Genomic DNA, 18,411 nt, shown 5'->3' with positions numbered 1-18,411 from the left:
AGATGTGCACTCTTTATCTGGAGAGTTACATGTGATTTCAGCAGCCAATGTCACAAGCCAATGTGTCCAAACATTGTGGATGTTTCCTGATTGGCTAGCTGCAATGTGCACCCATCAAGTTAGAAAAAAAAATACTGTTTAAAAGCAGACCATTCCTCTGAGCTCTCAAAACCCCCTCCCCTCATCAAACACGTGCCCCATGCTCATGAAACACCACCATTATTATAGCCAAAGTGCTGAAAATACTTTAGTGACAACATAAATATTTTCCCACAGTTTTACCCAATGCTTCTGATTTTTTCCAATTTTATAAAATTTTGCTTGTGTTTCCGATCACAAATCCAAATGTGCAGTTTTTTGTGCCGATTTATGTTTGGCGATTGTTTTTCTAACAAATTTGCTCATCACTAACCATGATACTCAAGTGATAACAGAGTATTACAGAGCAGATTCGCTCATCTGTAGTTCAGGCCCAAAGTCAGATTATGAGATCATCATTGAGGCTAAAATTGTTAGATTTGACCCTCTTAGTTACAAGTGCTCAGAAAAGAAAATGCACACTGGTCGTAAGTATAATCAGTTCTGTTTATTGGCCTGTAAGCAGTTTTGAAATACTTTTTGCAGACAAAGAAACATTACATGCAAAATTCCCATTGGAAGTTCTACCAGCCACCGCTTCTAATAAGTATGGCATTAAAACTTTTAGTTATCATCCTTTTCACAGTGTACTCCCCATAACATAGTTTTCTCAGAACATCATATATGGGATAAGACAATATTAACCCTGTTGTTCTGTTCCGGTCAACTATTCACTTGTACTGTTCCTGTCATTTTTGAAAGGACCTATTAAAGTGTTGTTCTTAGCTACCTTAAGTGCATTATTTAAATACCTGTTGCATTTTAAAACTGTAATCTGAAATGGTTATTATTATTATTATAGTGCCATTTATTCCATGGCGCTTTACATGTGAGGAGGGGTATACATAATAAAAACAAGTCCTATAATCTTGAACTATACAAGTCATGACTATTACAGGAGGAGACAGGAGGAGAGAGAGAGGTTGGTCATTATCAAATAAAAAATGAAATAAAAAACTTAATTTTTCTTTATTTTGTTTTCAATAAGGTTACACGGCCTTATTGCATTCTGCACAGAAATTACAAACTTGTGCTTTGATAACTATAACAGTATAACGGTAACAACTACAACTACAACTACAACAAATATAACAAATATAATTAATTATAACTAACTGTACATTAACTCAGAGCTGTAGCTAGGGTTTTGGTTCAGTGGGGGCAAAACTTCTCAGTGGGCCCCTAACCAGGTAGCCTTGATTACAGCTAATAGTGGAGGAGAACCTCAGCAGATGACCGTGCTATTACTGAAGATAATCTCTATGCAAAGACCAACATGGATATTACCACCGTATGGTCAGTGGTAGATACCAGTCCTACAGAACATATAAGAGATCACAGCACAGTTATAGATGGTGACTTACCGCTCACGTTCTTTCTGATGGAATTGTTCATTTTTCCCATCTTTTCCATCTGGCCCAGACCGACACAACTTCTTCCAGCCAGGACTAGTCTGCAGAGAATACAACAAAGACACATTTCACATCTCATATTTTCAGTCATCACCATCTATTCCCAACCTGCACAAACTCCTCATCCTGCTGGTACCCCAAATACTGAGCCGCTGCTGCCATATGTTTCCCTATTACTGCACCTGCTGTGTTGTTGTCTGTGCCCACTAAATTCTAAAGCAACCCTCTATAATATAGTAATGCCGAATGCAAGTGCCCTAGAAAACAGTGCCCACATTTTGCCCCTAGAAAGTAATAATGCCCTCTATGTGCCCCTTTAATAGTCACAGTAACCTGAGTTCCCCTATAACAATAAGTGCCCACTTTACATTTAATAATGTCCCGAGTCTGCCCCCTATACAGCTCCCCTATACACAACATTATGCTCTCTTATACACAGTATAATGCCCCCACAATGTATAGTACCACCCACACAGTATACTGACCCCTTAATAGCCCCCAAGCTGTTTTATGGCTCCAACATTGCATGATGACCCCCTCACAGTAATCTTCACACTGTATGATGCCCCCCTAGATAGCCTCCATCTAGTATGCAGTGTGATTTCTAGAAGTGTGTTCTAAAAGTGTGGATTACATTAGAATTAAAACCTGAAAGATGTATACAGACTGTGCCCTGCTACCTGCCACCATCGCACTCTAACAAGCATCTCTATTCTTCCAACAGGTATGTTCATCCAGCTCTCCTACATGAAGTGCACATAATACATCACCCAGCTTTGCACACAGACTTCCCTCTGCTCTTTGCTTTCATATGGTATGTTCATCCAGCTCTCCTACATGAAGTGCACATAATACATCACCCAGCTTTGCACACAGACTTCCCTCTGCTCTTTGCTTTCATATGGTATGTTCATCCAGCTCTCCTACATGAAGTGCACATATTACATCACCCAGCTTTGCACACAGACTTCCCTCTGCTCTTTGCTTTCATATGGTATGTTCATCCAGCTCTCCTACATGAAGTGCACATAATACATCACCCAGCTTTGCACACAGACTTCCCTCTGCTCTTTGCTTTCATATGGTATGCCTTTCAGCTAACCCCCGCTTGCCCTGTGTTATTTATGACATTGTTTACTTAGGCCTGATTGTATGCATCTGGTCCACCCTTAATTCTCTGACCAAGATGAGCAGAGACCACTCCTCTCTGCTCCACACCTGAACGCACTTAGTTTTCCATATATTGCATAGCACAAGTCTGCTAGACTTCAGTCTGCAGTGTGATTTCTAGAAGTGTGTTCTAAAAGTGTGGATTACATTAGAATTAAAACCTGAATTGAACCTGAAGGGAACTGAAGGTAACTGGCCAGTCACTGTAAACAATGTTTCAGTTTGTTGTCACTTTTACCCCTATAATCTTTCACTTTCTGCTACCTCCCCCAATCCCCACACCAAGTAAGGAACTGTTCATCTCCTCTTCAATCCTCCCCATCCATCTCACTTCCTCCTCAGAACTGTTCCTTAACATACAATCCTCTGTCTCAAAACACAGGCAGCCCCCTCATGCCCTCTCCTGCTCCCACCTGCTAACACTATCCCTGCTCCTTCTCACTGCTGGTGATATCTCTCCAAATCCTGGTCCTCCTCACCACATTCCCACAGTCATTTCTACCTCCCATCCATGCTCCATCACAAACTTCCGTAACCTCTCTAACCTTATACCCATTCGCCCAGCCCCCGCTTCCCCAGTCCCACTAACAGGAGCTCTGTGGAACGCTCGCTCTGTCTGTAACAAGCTTTCCTACATCCATGATCTCTTTGTTACTACCAAACTTTCCTTCCTCGCCATCACCGAAACCTGGCTCACCCCTTCTGACACAGCCTCTCCTGCTGCACTCTCTTACGGTGGCTTCCACCTTTCTCACACACCCCGCCCCAGCAGCAAGCATGGTGGAGGAGTTGGTTTTCTCCTGTCAGATAACTGCTCCTTCACCCCAATCCCACTGCCACCCTCTGTTACCCTCCCTTCCTTTGAGGTGCACTCTGTGCGCATCTACTCCCCCTCCAACCTCCAACTGGCTGTCATTTACCGCCCCCCAGGGCCAGCCACCATCTTCTTTGACCACTTCACCACCTGGCTACTTCATTTCCTTTCTGCAGACATCCCCACTATCATCATGGGCGATTTTAACATCTCCATTGACACTTCCCTCTCAGCTGCCACTAAACTTCTATCTCTCTCTTCCTCCTTCGGCCTCACTCAATGGTCTTCTGCAGCCACTCACAAAGATGGTCACACACTGGACCTCATCTTCACCCGCCTCTGCTCCCTATCTAACCTCTCTAACTCACCTCTTCCTCTCTCTGACCACAACCTTCTCACATTCTCATCTCTCTCCACTCCATGTCTAGAGTCCCCACCCCACAAACTTTCACACCCTCGCAGAAATCTTAAACATCTTGACCTACATTCATTCTCTGAATCCCTCCTACCTCTCACTGACATAAGTTCCATACACAATGCGGATGACGCTGCCGCTCTATATAACACCACAATAGCTGTAGCTTTGGAATCTGCTGCCCCACTTACACATACCAAAGCTCGCAAAATCAACAGACAGCCCTGGCACACCAGCCTGACCAAGGAACTGAGGCGAGCTTCCAGGGCTGCTGAGCGCAGATGGAAAAGATCCCACTCCAACGACCACTTAATCGCATTCAAACAGTCCCTCACTACTTTCAAGACCGCACTCGCCACAGCTAAACAAACCTACTTCTCATCTCTCATATCCTCCCTGTCTCACAACCCTAAACAGTTATTCAACACCTTCAATTCTCTCCTCCGTCCCCCAGCACCTCCTCTCTCCCCACTTATCTCTGCTGAAGACTTTGCCTCATTCTTCAAGCAGAAGATTGATAACATCAGAGACAGTTTTGGTCAACAAGCCCCAGAGCCCTTCCTCCCAACTTCCCTACCCTCCACCTCCAAAACCAACTACTCCACCATTACAGAAGATCAACTCGCCACTCTACTCTCAAGATCGCATCTCACCACCTGTGCACTTGACCCGCTCCCATCCCACCTCATCCCAAACCTCACCACAATCTTCATCCCAACCCTAACCCATCTCTTCAACCTATCACTAACAACTGGTGTTTTCCCCTCAAGCTTTAAACATGCCTCCATCACACCTATCCTCAAAAAGCCCTCTCTTGACCCATCCTCTGTATCTAGCTATCGCCCTATATCACTTCTCCCCTATGCCTCAAAACTACTGGAACAACACGTCTACCTTGAACTGTCCTCCCATCTCTCTTCTTGCTCCCTCTTTGACCGCTTACAATCTGGCTTCCGGTCACACCATTCCACTGAAACTGCCCTAACTAAGGTCACCAATGACCTCTTAACCGCCAAGAGCAAGCGACACTACTCTGTCCTCCTCCTCCTCGACCTGTCGGCTGCCTTTGACACAGTGGACCATTCCCTATTATTACAGACCCTCTCATCCCTTGGCATCACAGACTTGGCCCTATCCTGGATCTCATCATACCTAACAGACCGGACATTCAGCGTCTCCCACTCACACACCACCTCCTCACCTCGCTCCCTATCTGTCGGAGTCCCACAAGGTTCAGTCCTTGGGCCCCTGCTCTTCTCCATTTACACCTTTGGCCTGGGACAGCTCATAGAATCTCATGGCTTTCAGTATCACCTCTATGCTGATGACACACAGATCTACATCTCTGGACCAGATATCACCTCCCTACTAACCAGAATCCCTCAATGTCTGTCCACTATTTCATCCTTCTTCTCCGCTAGATTTCTGAAACTTAACATGGACAAAACAGAATTCATCATCTTTCCCCCATCTCACGTGACCCCCCCAACGAACCTATCCATTACAGTAAATGGCTGCCCACTCTCCCCAGTCCCACAAGCTCGCTGCCTCGGGGTAATCCTTGACGCTGATCTCTCCTTCAAACCACATATCCAAGCCCTTTCCACTTCCTGCCGACTTCAACTCAAAAATATTGCACGAATCCGTTCATTCCTCAACCAAGAATCTGCAAAAACCCTAGTCCATGCCCTCATCATCTCTCGCCTTGACTACTGCAACCTTCTGCTCTGTGGCCTCCCCTCAAACACTCTCGCACCCCTCCAATCTATTCTAAACTCTGCTGCCCGACTAATCCACCTGTCCCCCCGCTATTCTCCAGCCTCTCCCCTCTGTCAATCCCTTCACTGGCTCCCCATTGCCCAGAGACTCCAGTACAAAACCCTAACCATGACGTACAAAGCCATCCACAACCTGTCTCCTCCTTACATCTGCGACCTCATCTCCCGGTACTTTCCTACACGCAACCTCCGATCCTCACAAGATCTCCTTCTCTACTCCCCTCTTATCTCCTCTTCCCACAATCGCATACAAGATTTCTCTCGCGTATCACCCCTACTCTGGAACCCTCTACCACAACACATCAGACTCTCGCCCACCATCGAAACCTTCAAAAAGAATCTGAAGACCCACCTCTTCCGACAAGCCTACAACCTACAGTAACCACCGATCGACCAAACCGCTGCATGACCAGCTCTACCCTCACCTACTGTATTCTCACCCATCCCTTGTAGATTGTGAGCCTTCGCGGGCAGGGTCCTCTCTCCTACTGTACCAGTTATGACTTGTATTGTTCAAGATTATTGTACTTGTTATTATGTATATCCCTCCTCACTTGTAAAGCGCCATGGAATAAATGGCGCTATAACAATAAATAATAATAATAATAATAGTATAATGCACCAGATAGTCCTAAATGCAGTATAATGCACTCCCCATAGGCCTACTCTATATTGTACAATGCACCCCCCATAGGCAGACTCTATAGCACAAGGCAGCCCCCATAGGCAAACTCTATACTGTATAACCAAGAACCACTACTTGAGAAAATACAGATTGACAACTTGGTAAAACCAAAATATTTTATTATAACACAAAAGACACCAACCAAAACAATACACAGAAAATCTCAAAGAGGCACAAGGCATTATTTAACCAAATGAAGCTATGCAAGGGACAAATTATGATAATATTAAATATTCAAAATGTCTTGTTATTAATGCCCCTGCATATTATCATATATGACCATAAATAGATATGAGTTCCGGCAAGAGATCTCATAAATAAGAGGAGAGCCACCACTTTAGTCCAAATTTAAGAGGAATTAATATCCACATATAAAGTGCATAGTCCTATGGGCGCTTCTAGCCACTATACAGTAAACAGTGTGCAGTGCCCATACAAAATTAGTACACTGGTTCCCCATCAAAAGCCATTAGTAAAGTGCATAGTGCAAATAGTTACTCTTACCGGTACTCATATTTCTGTGCCAGTGCCTCGTTACCACACTCCAACGCGCGTTTCGCAGCACGTAGCTTCCTCAGGGAGTGGTGACCACTCCCTGAGGAAGCTACGTGCTGCGAAACGCGCGTTGGAGTGTGGTAACGAGGCACTGGCACAGAAATATGAGTACCGGTAAGAGTAACTATTTGCACTATGCACTTTACTAATGGCTTTTGATGGGGAACCAGTGTACTAATTTTGTATGGGCACTGCACACTGTTTACTGTATAGTGGCTAGAAGCGCCCATAGGACTATGAACTTTATATGTGGATATTAATTCCTCTTAAATTTGGACTAAAGTGGTGGCTCTCCTCTTATTTATGAGATCTCTTGCCGGAACTCATATCTATTTATGGTCATATATGATAATATGCAGGGGCATTAATAACAAGACATTTTGAATATTTAATATTATCATAATTTGTCCCTTGCATAGCTTCATTTGGTTAAATAATGCCTTGTGCCTCTTTGAGATTTTCTGTGTATTGTTTTGGTTGGTGTCTTTTGTGTTATAATAAAATATTTTGGTTTTACCAAGTTGTCAATCTGTATTTTCTCAAGTAGTGGTTCTTGGTTATATGTTTCTGGTTCTACTTGGAATGCTTAAATATTGGGTCTCAATTTTCTCCTTGGTTTTTGGTTAAAAAACTCTATACTGTATAATGCTTCCCCCAGAAGCAGACACTATAGCACAAGGCAGCACCCCCATAGGCAGACTGTTATGGACCTGGTGGTTAGGAGCACCCGAAATGACCTGATGGTTAAAATGGAAAACCTGGGACAAGCTCTGAGGAAGTGGTAACTCTACTGACCGCAATCCCTAATCCTATCACACACACTAGAAATAGCCGTGGAGCGTACCTAACTCTCCCTAGATGCCTCTTCACAGCCTAAGAGCTAACTACCCCTAAAGATAGAAATAGCAGCCTACCTTGCCTCAGAGAAATTCCCCAAAGTAAAGGTAGCCCCCCACAAATATTGACTGTGAGTTAAGAGGAAAGTAACAAACACAGGAATGAAACAGATTTTAGCAAAGGAGGCCGAATCTTCTCTAGAAAGACAGAGGATAGGAAAGGGAACTATGCGGTCAGTATTAAAAACTACAAAAACCACGCAGAGTGTGAAAAAAGACCTCCACACCGACTCACGGTGTGGAGGTGCAGCTCTGCACCCCCAGAGCTTCCAGCTAGCAAGGAAATATCATAATAGCAAGCTGGACTGGAAACATAACATGTACTGAGAAATATATTCAAAAACCAATGAACAGCAAATTAACTAGCGAGGACTTAGCTTCTGCTGGAGTAGACAGGTCATCTGAGAAATCCAAGAGAGATCTGAACCAGTACTGAGACATTGACAGCTGGCATGAATGTTGTGAATTCCGTTCTCGGACTCCCTCCTGTGGTCATGAATGGTACTTTGGTTAGTTCTGCTCTTGGACTCCCTCTGGTGGCTTTGAGCGGGACTGCTGGTCACTGAGGTTGGTTTTGTCAGCTGCTCTCGTTTATTGCTATGCTGGCTTCCCTATTTAACTCAACTCAGATCGTTACCTCATGCCAGCTGTCAATGTTCAGTATTGGTTCAGATCTCTCTTGGACTTCTCTGAGGACCTGTCTACTTCAGCAGAAGCTAAGTCTTTGCTAGTTCATTTGTTGTTACTGCTTCCTGAATATATTTCTTAGTACTGCTAATTTCTAGTCCAGCTTGCTATCATGATATTCCCTTGCTAGCTGGAAGCTCTGGGGTGCAGAGTGGGCACCTTCACACCGTGAGTCGGTGTGGGGAGTCTTTTTGCTTACTCTGCGTGGTTTTTTGTAGTCTTTTGTGCTGACCGCATAGTTCCCTTTTCTATCCTCTGACTATTTAGTGAAGTCTGGCCTCCTTTGCTGAAACCTGTTTCATTCCTGTGTTTGTGACTTTCCTCTTAACTCACAGTCAATATATGTGGGGGGCTGCCTTTACCTTTGGGGAATTTCTCTGAGGCAAGGTTAGGCTTCTATTTCTGTCTTTAGGGGTAGTTAGCTCTTAGGCTGTGAAGAGGCGTCTAGGGAGAGTTAGGTACGCTCCACGGCTATTTCTAGTGTGTGTGATAGGAGTAGAGTTTGCGGTCAGCAGAGTTCTCACTTTCCCAGAGCTTGCTCCGATTACTAGTTTACTCATCAGGTCATTCCGGGTGCTCCTAACCACCAGGTCCATAACAGTACAGCTGGCGAACAAAGTGTTAATGCATCTCCAAAGAGGGATAAGAGAAGTTCTGAACCCATTTTTTTTTTCTTTGCAGTGTGTTTTGTCTCTCTTTTCCCCTTAATCTTTGAGTGGTTCAGGACTCAGGTGTAGATATGGATATTCAAGGTCTGTCCTCTTGTGTGGATCATCTCACTGCAAGAGTACAAAGCATTCAAGATTATGTAGCTCAGAATCCGAAGTTAGAGCCTAGAATTCCAATTCCTGATTTGTTTTCTGGGGATAGATCTAAGTTTCTGAATTTCAAAAATAATTGTAAACTGTTTCTTTCTTTGAGACCCCGCTCCTCTGGTGACCCCATTCAGCAAGTAAAAATTATTATTTCTTTGTTGCGTGGCGACCCTCAAGACTGGGCATTCTCCCTTGCGCCAGGAGATCCTGCATTGCTTAATGTAGATGTGTTTTTTCTGGCGCTTGGATTGCTTTATGACGAACCGTATTCAGTGGATCAGGCAGAGAAAATCTTGCTAGCTTTGTGTCAGGGTCAGGATGAAGCAGAGATATATTGTCAGAAGTTTAGAAAATGGTCTGTGCTTACACAATGGAATGAGTGTGCCCTGGCAGCAATTTTTAGAAAGGGTCTTTCTGAAGCCCTTAAGGATGTTATGGTGGGATTCCCCACGCCTGCTGGTCTGAATGAATCAATGTCCTTGGCCATCCAAATTGATCGGCGTTTGCGTGAGCACAAAATTGTGCACCATTTGGCGGTGTCCTCTGAGCAGAGGTCAGAGCTTATGCAATGTGATAGAACTTTGACCAGAACTGAACGGCAAGAACACAGACGTCAGAATAGGCTGTGTTTTTACTGTGGTGACCCCACTCATGCTATCTCTGATTGTCCTAAGCGCACTAAGCGGTTCGCTAGGTCTGTCACCATTGGTACTGTACAGCCTAAATTTCTTTTGTCTGTTACTCTGATTTGCTCTTTGTCATCCTACTCGGTTATGGCATTTGTGGATTCAGGCGCTGCCCTGAATTTGATGGACTTGGAGTTTGCCAGGCGCTGTGGTTTTTTCTTGGAGCCTTTGCAGTATCCTATTCCATTAAGGAGAATTGATGCCACGCCGTTGGCCAAGAATAAACCTCAGTACTGGACTCAGTTGACCATGTGCATGGCTCCTGCACATCAGGAAGATATTTGCTTTTTGGTGTTGCATAATTTGCATTATGTGGTCGTGTTGGGCTTGCCTTGGCTACAGGTTCATAATCCAGTATTGGATTGGAAATCAATGTCTGTGTCTAGTTGGGGTTGTCAAGGGGTACATGGCGATATTCCGTTGGTGTCAATTTCTGCTTCCACTCCTTCTGAAGTCCCTGAGTTTCTGTCGGATTACCAGGATGTATTTGATGAGCCCAAATCCAGTGTCCTACCCCCTCATAGGGATTGTGATTGTGCTATAAATTTGATTCCTGGTAGTAAGTTTCCTAAGGGCCGACTTTTCAATTTATCTGTGCCAGAGCACGCCGCTATGCAGAGTTATATAAAGGAGTCCTTGGAGAAAGGGCATATTCACCTGTCTTCATCACCGTTGGGAGCAGGGTTCTTTTTTGTGGCCAAGAAGGATGGTTCTCTGAGACCCTGTATAGATTACCGCCTTCTCAATAAGATCACGGTCAAATTTCAGTACCCTTTGCCTCTGCTGTCTGATTTGTTTGCTTGGATTAAGGGGGCTAGTTGGTTCACCAAGATAGATCTTCGAGGGGCGTATAACCTTGTGTGTATTAAACAGGGCGATGAATGGAAAACAGCATTTAATACGCCCGAGGGCCATTTTGAGTACCTGGTAATGCCATTCGGGCTTTCAAATGCTCCATCTGTGTTTCAGTCCTTTATGCATGACATCTTCTGAAAGTATCTGGATAGATTCATGATTGTATATTTGGATGATATTTTGGTCTTTTCAGATGATTGGGATTCTCATGTGAAACAGGTCAGAATGGTATTCCAGGTCCTTCGTGCTAATTCCTTGTTGTGAAGGGGTCTAAATGTCTCTTTGGAGTAAAGAAGGTTTCCTTTTTGGGCTTCATTTTTTCCCCTTCTACTATCGAGATGGACCCTGTTAAAGTTCAGGCCATTTATGATTGGACTCAACCTACATCTGTGAAGAGCCTCCAGAAATTCCTGGGCTTTGCTAATTTTTACCGTCGCTTCATCGCTAATTTTTCTAGTGTGGTTAAACCTTTGACTGATTTGACAAAGAAAGGTGCTGATGTGGTGAATTGGTCCTCTACGGCCGTTGAGGCTTTTCAGGAGCTGAAACGTCGATTTTCTTCGGCCCCTGTGTTGCGTCAGCCAGATGTTTCGCTCCCTTTTCAGGTCGAGGTTGATGCTTCTGAGATTGGAGCAGGGGCTGTTTTGTCTCTAAGAAGTTCTGATGGCTCTGTGATGAAGCCATGTGCCTTCTTTTCTAGAAAGTTTTCGCCTGCTGAGCGTAATTATGATGTTGGCAATCGGGAGCTGCTGGCTATGAAGTGGGCATTCGAGGAGTGGCGACATTGGCTTGAGGGAGCCAAGCACAGCGTGGTGGTCTTGACGGATCACAAAAATCTGACTTATCTCGAGTCTGCCAAGCGGTTGAATCCTAGACAGGCTCGATGGTCGCTGTTTTTCTCCCATTTCAATTTTGTGGTCTCATACCTTCCAGGTTCTAAGAATGTGAAGGCGGATGCCCTTTCTAGGAGTTTTGTGCCTGATTCTCCGGGAGTCCCTGAGCCGGCTGGTATTCTCAAAGAGGGGGTAATTCTGTCTGCCATCGCCCCTGATTTGCGGCGGGTGCTGCAGGAGTTTCAGGCTGATAGACCTGACCGTTGTCCAGCGAAGAAACTATTTGTCCCTGATAGATGGACTAGCAGAGTTATTTCTGAGGTTCATTGCTCAGTGTTGGCTGGTCATCCTGGGATTTTTGGGACCAGAGATTTGGTGGCTAGGTCCTTTTGGTGTCCTTCCTTGTCTCGGGATGTGCGTTCTTTTCTGCAGTCCTGTGGGACTTGTGCTCGGGCTAAGCCCTGCTGTTCTCGTGCCAGTGGGTTGCTTTTGCCCTTGTCAGTCCCGAAAAGGCCTTGGACGCATGTTTCCATGGATTTTATTTCAGATCTTCCTGTCTCTCAAAGGATGTCTGTCATCTGGGTGGTTTGTGATCGCTTTTCTAAGATGGTCCATTTGGTACCCTTGCCTAAATTGCCTTCCTCCTCTGATTTGGTGCCATTATTTTTTCAACATGTGGTTCGTTTGCATGGCATTCCGGAGAACATTGTGTCGGACAGAGGTTCCCAGTTTGTCTCTAGGTTTTGGTGGTCCTTTTGTGCTAAGATGGGCATTGATTTGTCTTTTTCTTCGGCTTTCCATCCTCAAACAAATGGCCAAACCGAACGAACCAACCAGACTTTGGAAACCTATCTGAGATGCTTTGTTTCTGCTGATCAGGATGATTGGGTGACCTTCTTGCCATTGGCTGAGTTCGCCCTTAATAATCGGGCTAGTTCGGCTACTTTGGTTTCACCTTTTTTTTGCAATTCTGGTTTTCATCCTCGTTTTTCTTTGGGGCAGGTTGAGCCTTCTGACTGTCCTGGTGTGGATTCTGTGGTGGACAGGTTGCAGCAAATTTGGACTCACGTGGTGGACAATCTGACATTGTCCCAGGAGAAGGCTCAACGTTTCGCTAACTGCCATCGTTGTGTTGGTCCCTGACTTCGTGTTGGGGATTTGGTTTGGTTGTCTTCTCGTTATGTTCCTATGAAGGTTTCTTCTCCTAAGTTTAAGCCTCGTTTCATTGGTCCTTATAAGATTTCTGAAATTCTCAACCCTGTGTCATTTCGATTGGTCCTTCCAGCTTCTTTTGCCATGCATAATGTGTTCCATAGGTCATTGTTGCGGAAGTACGTGGCGCCTATGGTTACCTCCATTGATCCTCCTGCTCCGGTGTTGGTTGAGGGGGAGTTGGAGTATGTGGTGGAAAAAATTTTGGATTCTCGTATTTCGAGACGGAAGCTTCAGTACCTGGTTAAGTGGAAGGGCTATGGTAAGGAGGATAATTCCTGGGTTGTTGCCTCTGATGTCCATGCTGCCGATTTAGTTCGTGCTTTTCATTTGGCTCGTCCTGGTCGGCCTGGGGGCCCTGGTGAGGGCTCGGTGACCCCTCCTCAAGGGGGGGGGTACTGTTGTGAATTCCGTTCTCGGACTTTCTCCTGTGGTCATGAATGGTACTTTGGTTAGTTCTGCTCTTGGACTCCCTCTGGTGGCTTTGAGCAGGACTGCTGGTCACTGAGGTTGGTTTTGTCAGCTGCTCTCGTTTATTGCTATGCTGGCTTCCCTATATAACTCCACTCAAATCGTTACTTCATGCCAGCTGTCAATGTTCAGTATTGGTTCTGATCTCTCTTGGACTTCTCTGAGGACCTGTCTACTTCAGCAGAAGCTAAGTCTTTGCTAGTTCATTTGTTGTTACTGCTTCCTGAATATATTTCTTAGTACTGCTATTTTCTAGTCCAGCTTGGTATCATGATATTCCCTTGCTAGCTGGAAGCTCTGGGGTGCAGAGTGGCACCTCCACACCGTGAGTCGGTGTGGGGAGTCTTTTTGCTTACTCTGCGTGGTTTTTTGTAGTCTTTTGTGCTGACCGCATAGTTCCCTTTTCTATCCTCTGACTATTTAGTGAAGTCTGGCCTCCTTTGCTGAAACCTGTTTCATTCCTGTGCTTGTGACTTTCCTCTTAACTCACAGTCAATATATTTTGTGGGCTGCCTTTACCTTTGGGGAATTTCTCTGAGGCATGGTTAGGCTTCTATTTCTATCTTTAGGGGTAGTTAGCTCTTAGGCTGTGAAGAGGCGTCTAGGGAGAGTTAGGTACGCTCCACGGCTATTTCTAGTGTGTGTGATAGGAGTAGAGTTTGCGGTCAGCAGAGTTCCCACTTTCCCAGAGCTTGTTCCGATTACTAGTTTACTCATCAGGTCATTCCGGGTGCTCCTAACCACCAGGTCCATAACACATGAACTAATGACCTGGGCAGAGTTAAATAGGGAAGCCAGCAGCAGCAATAAACAAGGGCAGCTGAGAAAGCCAAGCTCAAAGATCAGCAGTTCCACTCAAAGCCACCAGAGGGTGTCCAAGGACAGAACTCGCCAAAGTACCATTCATGACCACAGGAGGGAGCCCGAGAACGGAATTCACAACAGTACCCCCCCTTGAGGAGGGGTCACCGAACCCTCACCAGAGCCCCCTGGTCGATCAGGACGAGCCAAATGAAAGGCACGAACCAAATCGGCAGCATGGACATCGGAGGCAACAACCCAGGAATTATCCTCCTGACCATAGCCCTTCTATTTAACCAGGTACTGAAGCTTCCGTCTCGAAATACGAGAATCTAAAATCTTCTCCACCACATACTCCAACTCCCCCTCAACCAACACCGGAGCAGGAGGGTCAACGGAAGGAACCATAGGCGCCACATATCTCCGCAACAACGACCTATGGAACACATTATGGATGGCAAAAGAAGCTGGAAGGGCCAAACAAAACAACACAGGATTGATAATTTCAGAAATCTTATAAGGACCAATGAAACGAGGCTTGAACTTAGGAGAAGAAACCTTCATAGGAACATAACGAGAAGACAACCAAACCAAATCCCCAACACGAAGTCGGGGACCAACACAGCGACGGCGGTTAGCAAAACGTTGCGCCTTCTCCTGAGACAACGTCAAATTGTCCACCACATGAGTCAAAATTTGCTGCAACCTGTCCACTACAGAATCCACACCAGGACAGTCAGAAGGCTCAACCTGCCCTGAAGAAAAACGAGGATGAAAACCAGAATTACAAAAAAAAGGCGAAACCAAAGTAGCAGAACTAGCCCGATTATTAAGGGCGAACTCGGCCAATGGCAAGAAGGTCACCCAATCATCCTGATCAGCAGAGACAAAGCATCTCAGATAGGTTTCCAAGGTCTGATTGGTTCGTTCGGTTTGGCCATTTGTCTGAGGATGGAACGCTGAAGAAAAATACAAATCAATGCCCATCTTAGCACAAAAGGACCGCCAAAACCTAGAAACAAACTGGGAACCTCTGTCCGACACAATGTTCTCCGGAATGCCATGCAAACGAACCACATGCTGAAAAAATAATGGAACCAAATCAGAGGAGGAAGGCAATTTAGGCAAGGGTACCAAATGGACCATCTTAGAAAACCGATCACAAACCACCCAGATGACAGACATCCTTTGAGAGACAGGAAGATCAGAAATAAAATCCATGGAAATATGCGTCCAGGGCCTCTTCGGGACAGGCAAAGGCAAAAGCAACCCACTGGCACGAGAACAGCAAGGTTTGGCCCGAGCACAAGTCCCACAGGACTGCACAAAAGAACGCACATCCCGTGACAAGGAAGGCCACCAAAAGGACCTAGCAACCAAATCTCTGGTACCAAAAATCCCAGGATGACCAGCCAATACTGAACAATGAACCTCAGAAATAACCCTACTAGTCCATCTATCAGGGACAAACAGTTTCTCCACTGGACAGCGGTCAGGTCTATCAGCCTGAAACTCCTGCAGCACCTGCCGCAAATCAGGGGAGATGGCAGACAAAATCACCCCCTCTTTGAGAATACCAGCCGGCTCAGAGACTCCTGGAAAATCAGGCAAAAAACTCCTAGAAAGGGCATCAGCCTTCACATTCTTAGATCCCGGAAGGTATGAGACCACAAAATCGAAACGGGAGAAAAACAGTGACCATCGAGCCTGTCTAGGATTCAACTGCTTGGCGGACTCGAGGTAAGTCAGATTCTTGTGATCAGTCAGGACCACCACACGATGTTTGGCTCCCTCAAGCCAATGTCGCCACTCCTCGAATGTCCACTTCATAGCCAACAACTCCCGATTGCTGACATCATAATTACGCTCAGCAGGCGAAAACTTTCTAGAAAAGAAAGCACACGGCTTCATCAAAGAGCCATCAGAACTTATCTGAGACAAAACAGCCCCTGCCCCAATCTCAGAAGCATCATCCTCGAACTGAAAAGGGAGCAAAACATCTGGCTGACGCAACACAGGGGCCGCAGTAAAACGACGTTTAAGCTCCTGAAAAGCCTCAGCGGCCGCAGGGGACCAATGCACCACATCAGCGCCTTTCTTCGTCAAATCAGTCAAAGGCTTAACCACACTAGAAAAATTAGCGATGAAGCGACGGTAAAAATTAGCAAAGCCCAGGAACTTCTGAAGACTCTTCACAGATGTAGGTTGAGTCCAATCATAAATGGCCTGAACTTTAACAGGGTCCATCTCGATAGTATTTAGACCCCTTCACAAACAACGCATTAGCACAAAGGACCTGGAACACCATCCTGACCTACCTCACATGGGACTCCCAATCATCCGAAAAGACCAAAATATCATCCAAATATACAATCATGAACCTATCCAGATATTTCCGGAAGATGTCGTGCATAAAGGACTGAAACACAGATGGGGCATTAGAAAGCCCGATTGGCATCACCAGGTACTCAAAATGGCCCTCGGGTGTATTAAATGCTGTTTTCCATTCATCGCCCTGTTTAATACGCACAAGATTATACGCCCCTCGAAGGTCAATCTTGGTAAACCAACTAGCCCCCTTAATCCGAGCAAACAAATCAGACAACAGAGGCAAAGAGTACTGAAATTTGACCGTGATTTTATTGAGAAGGCGGTAATCTATACAGGGTCTCAGAGAGCCATCCTTCTTGGCCACAAAAAAGAACCCTGCTCCCAACGGTCTCCAAGGACTCCTTTACATAACTCCGCATAGCGGCATGTTCTGGCACAGATAAATTAAACAGTCGGCCCTTAGGGAACTTACTACCAGGAATCAAATTAATAGCGCAATCACAGTCCCTATGAGGAGGTAGGGCACTGGACTTGGGCTCATCAAATACATCCTGGTAATCCGACAAAAACTCAGGAACTTCAGAAGGAGTGGAAGAAGAATTTGACATCAAAGGAACATCACTATGTATCCCTTGACAACCCCAACTAGACACAGACATTGATTTCCAATCCAGTACTGGATTATGAACCTGTAACTATGGCAAACCCAACACAACAACATCATGCAAATTATGCAACACCAAAAAGCGAATATTTTACTGATGTGCGGGGGCCATGCACATGGTCAGCTGAGTCCAGTACTGAGGTTTATTCTTGGCCAATGGCATAGCGTCAATCCCCCTTAAGGGAATAGAAATCTGCAAAGGCTCCAAGAAAAAACCACAGCGCCTAGCAAACTCCAAGTCCATCAAATTCAGAGCAGCGCCCGAATCCACAAATGCCATAACAGAGTAGGACGACAATGAGCAAATCAGAGTAACAGATAAGAGAAATTTAGGCTGCACAGTACTAATGGTGACAGACCTAGCGAACCTCTTAGTGCGCTTAGGACAATCAGAGATAGTATGAGAAGAGTCACCACAGTAAAAACACAGCCCATTCTGACGTCTGTGTTTTTGCCGTTCAGCTCTGGTCAAAGTCCTATCACATTGCATAGGCTCAAGCCTCCGCTCAGAGGACACCGCCAAATGGTGCACAACTTTGCGCTCGCGCAAACGCCGATCAATCTGAATGGCCAAAGACATTGATTCATTCAGACCAGCAGGCGTGGGGAACCCCACCATAACATCTTTAAGGGCTTCAGAAAGACCCTTTCTGAAAATTGCTGCCAGGGCACATTCATTCCATTGTGTAAGCACAGACCACTTTCTAAACTTCTGGCAATATACTTCTGCCTCATCCTGACCCTGACATAGAGTCAGCAAGATCTTTTCTGCCTGATCCACAGAATTAGGTTCGTCATAAAGCAATCCAAGTGCTAGAAAAAATGCATCTACATTAAGCACTGCAGGATTTCCTGGCTCAAGGGAGAATGCCCAGTCTTGCGGGTCACCACGCAACAAAGTAATAACAATCTTTACTTGCTGAATGGGGTCACCAGAAGAGCGGGGTTTCAGAGCAAGAAACAGTCTGCAATAACTTTTGAAATTCAAAAATTTAGATCTATCCCCAGAAAACAAATCAGGAATTGGAATTCTAGGCTCTAACATCGGATTCTGAACTACATAATCTTGAATACTCTGTACCCTGACAGCGAGTTGATACACACAAGAGGACAAACCCTGAATATCCATATCTACACCTGAGTCCTGAACCACCCAGGGGTTAAGGGGAAAAGAAAGACAAAACAAGCAGCAA

This window comes from Ranitomeya variabilis, chromosome 8 (assembly GCF_051348905.1).
Source record: "Ranitomeya variabilis isolate aRanVar5 chromosome 8, aRanVar5.hap1, whole genome shotgun sequence".
Classification (NCBI taxonomy): Eukaryota; Metazoa; Chordata; class Amphibia; order Anura; family Dendrobatidae; genus Ranitomeya; species Ranitomeya variabilis.
This window is presented reverse-complemented; position numbering follows the sequence as displayed.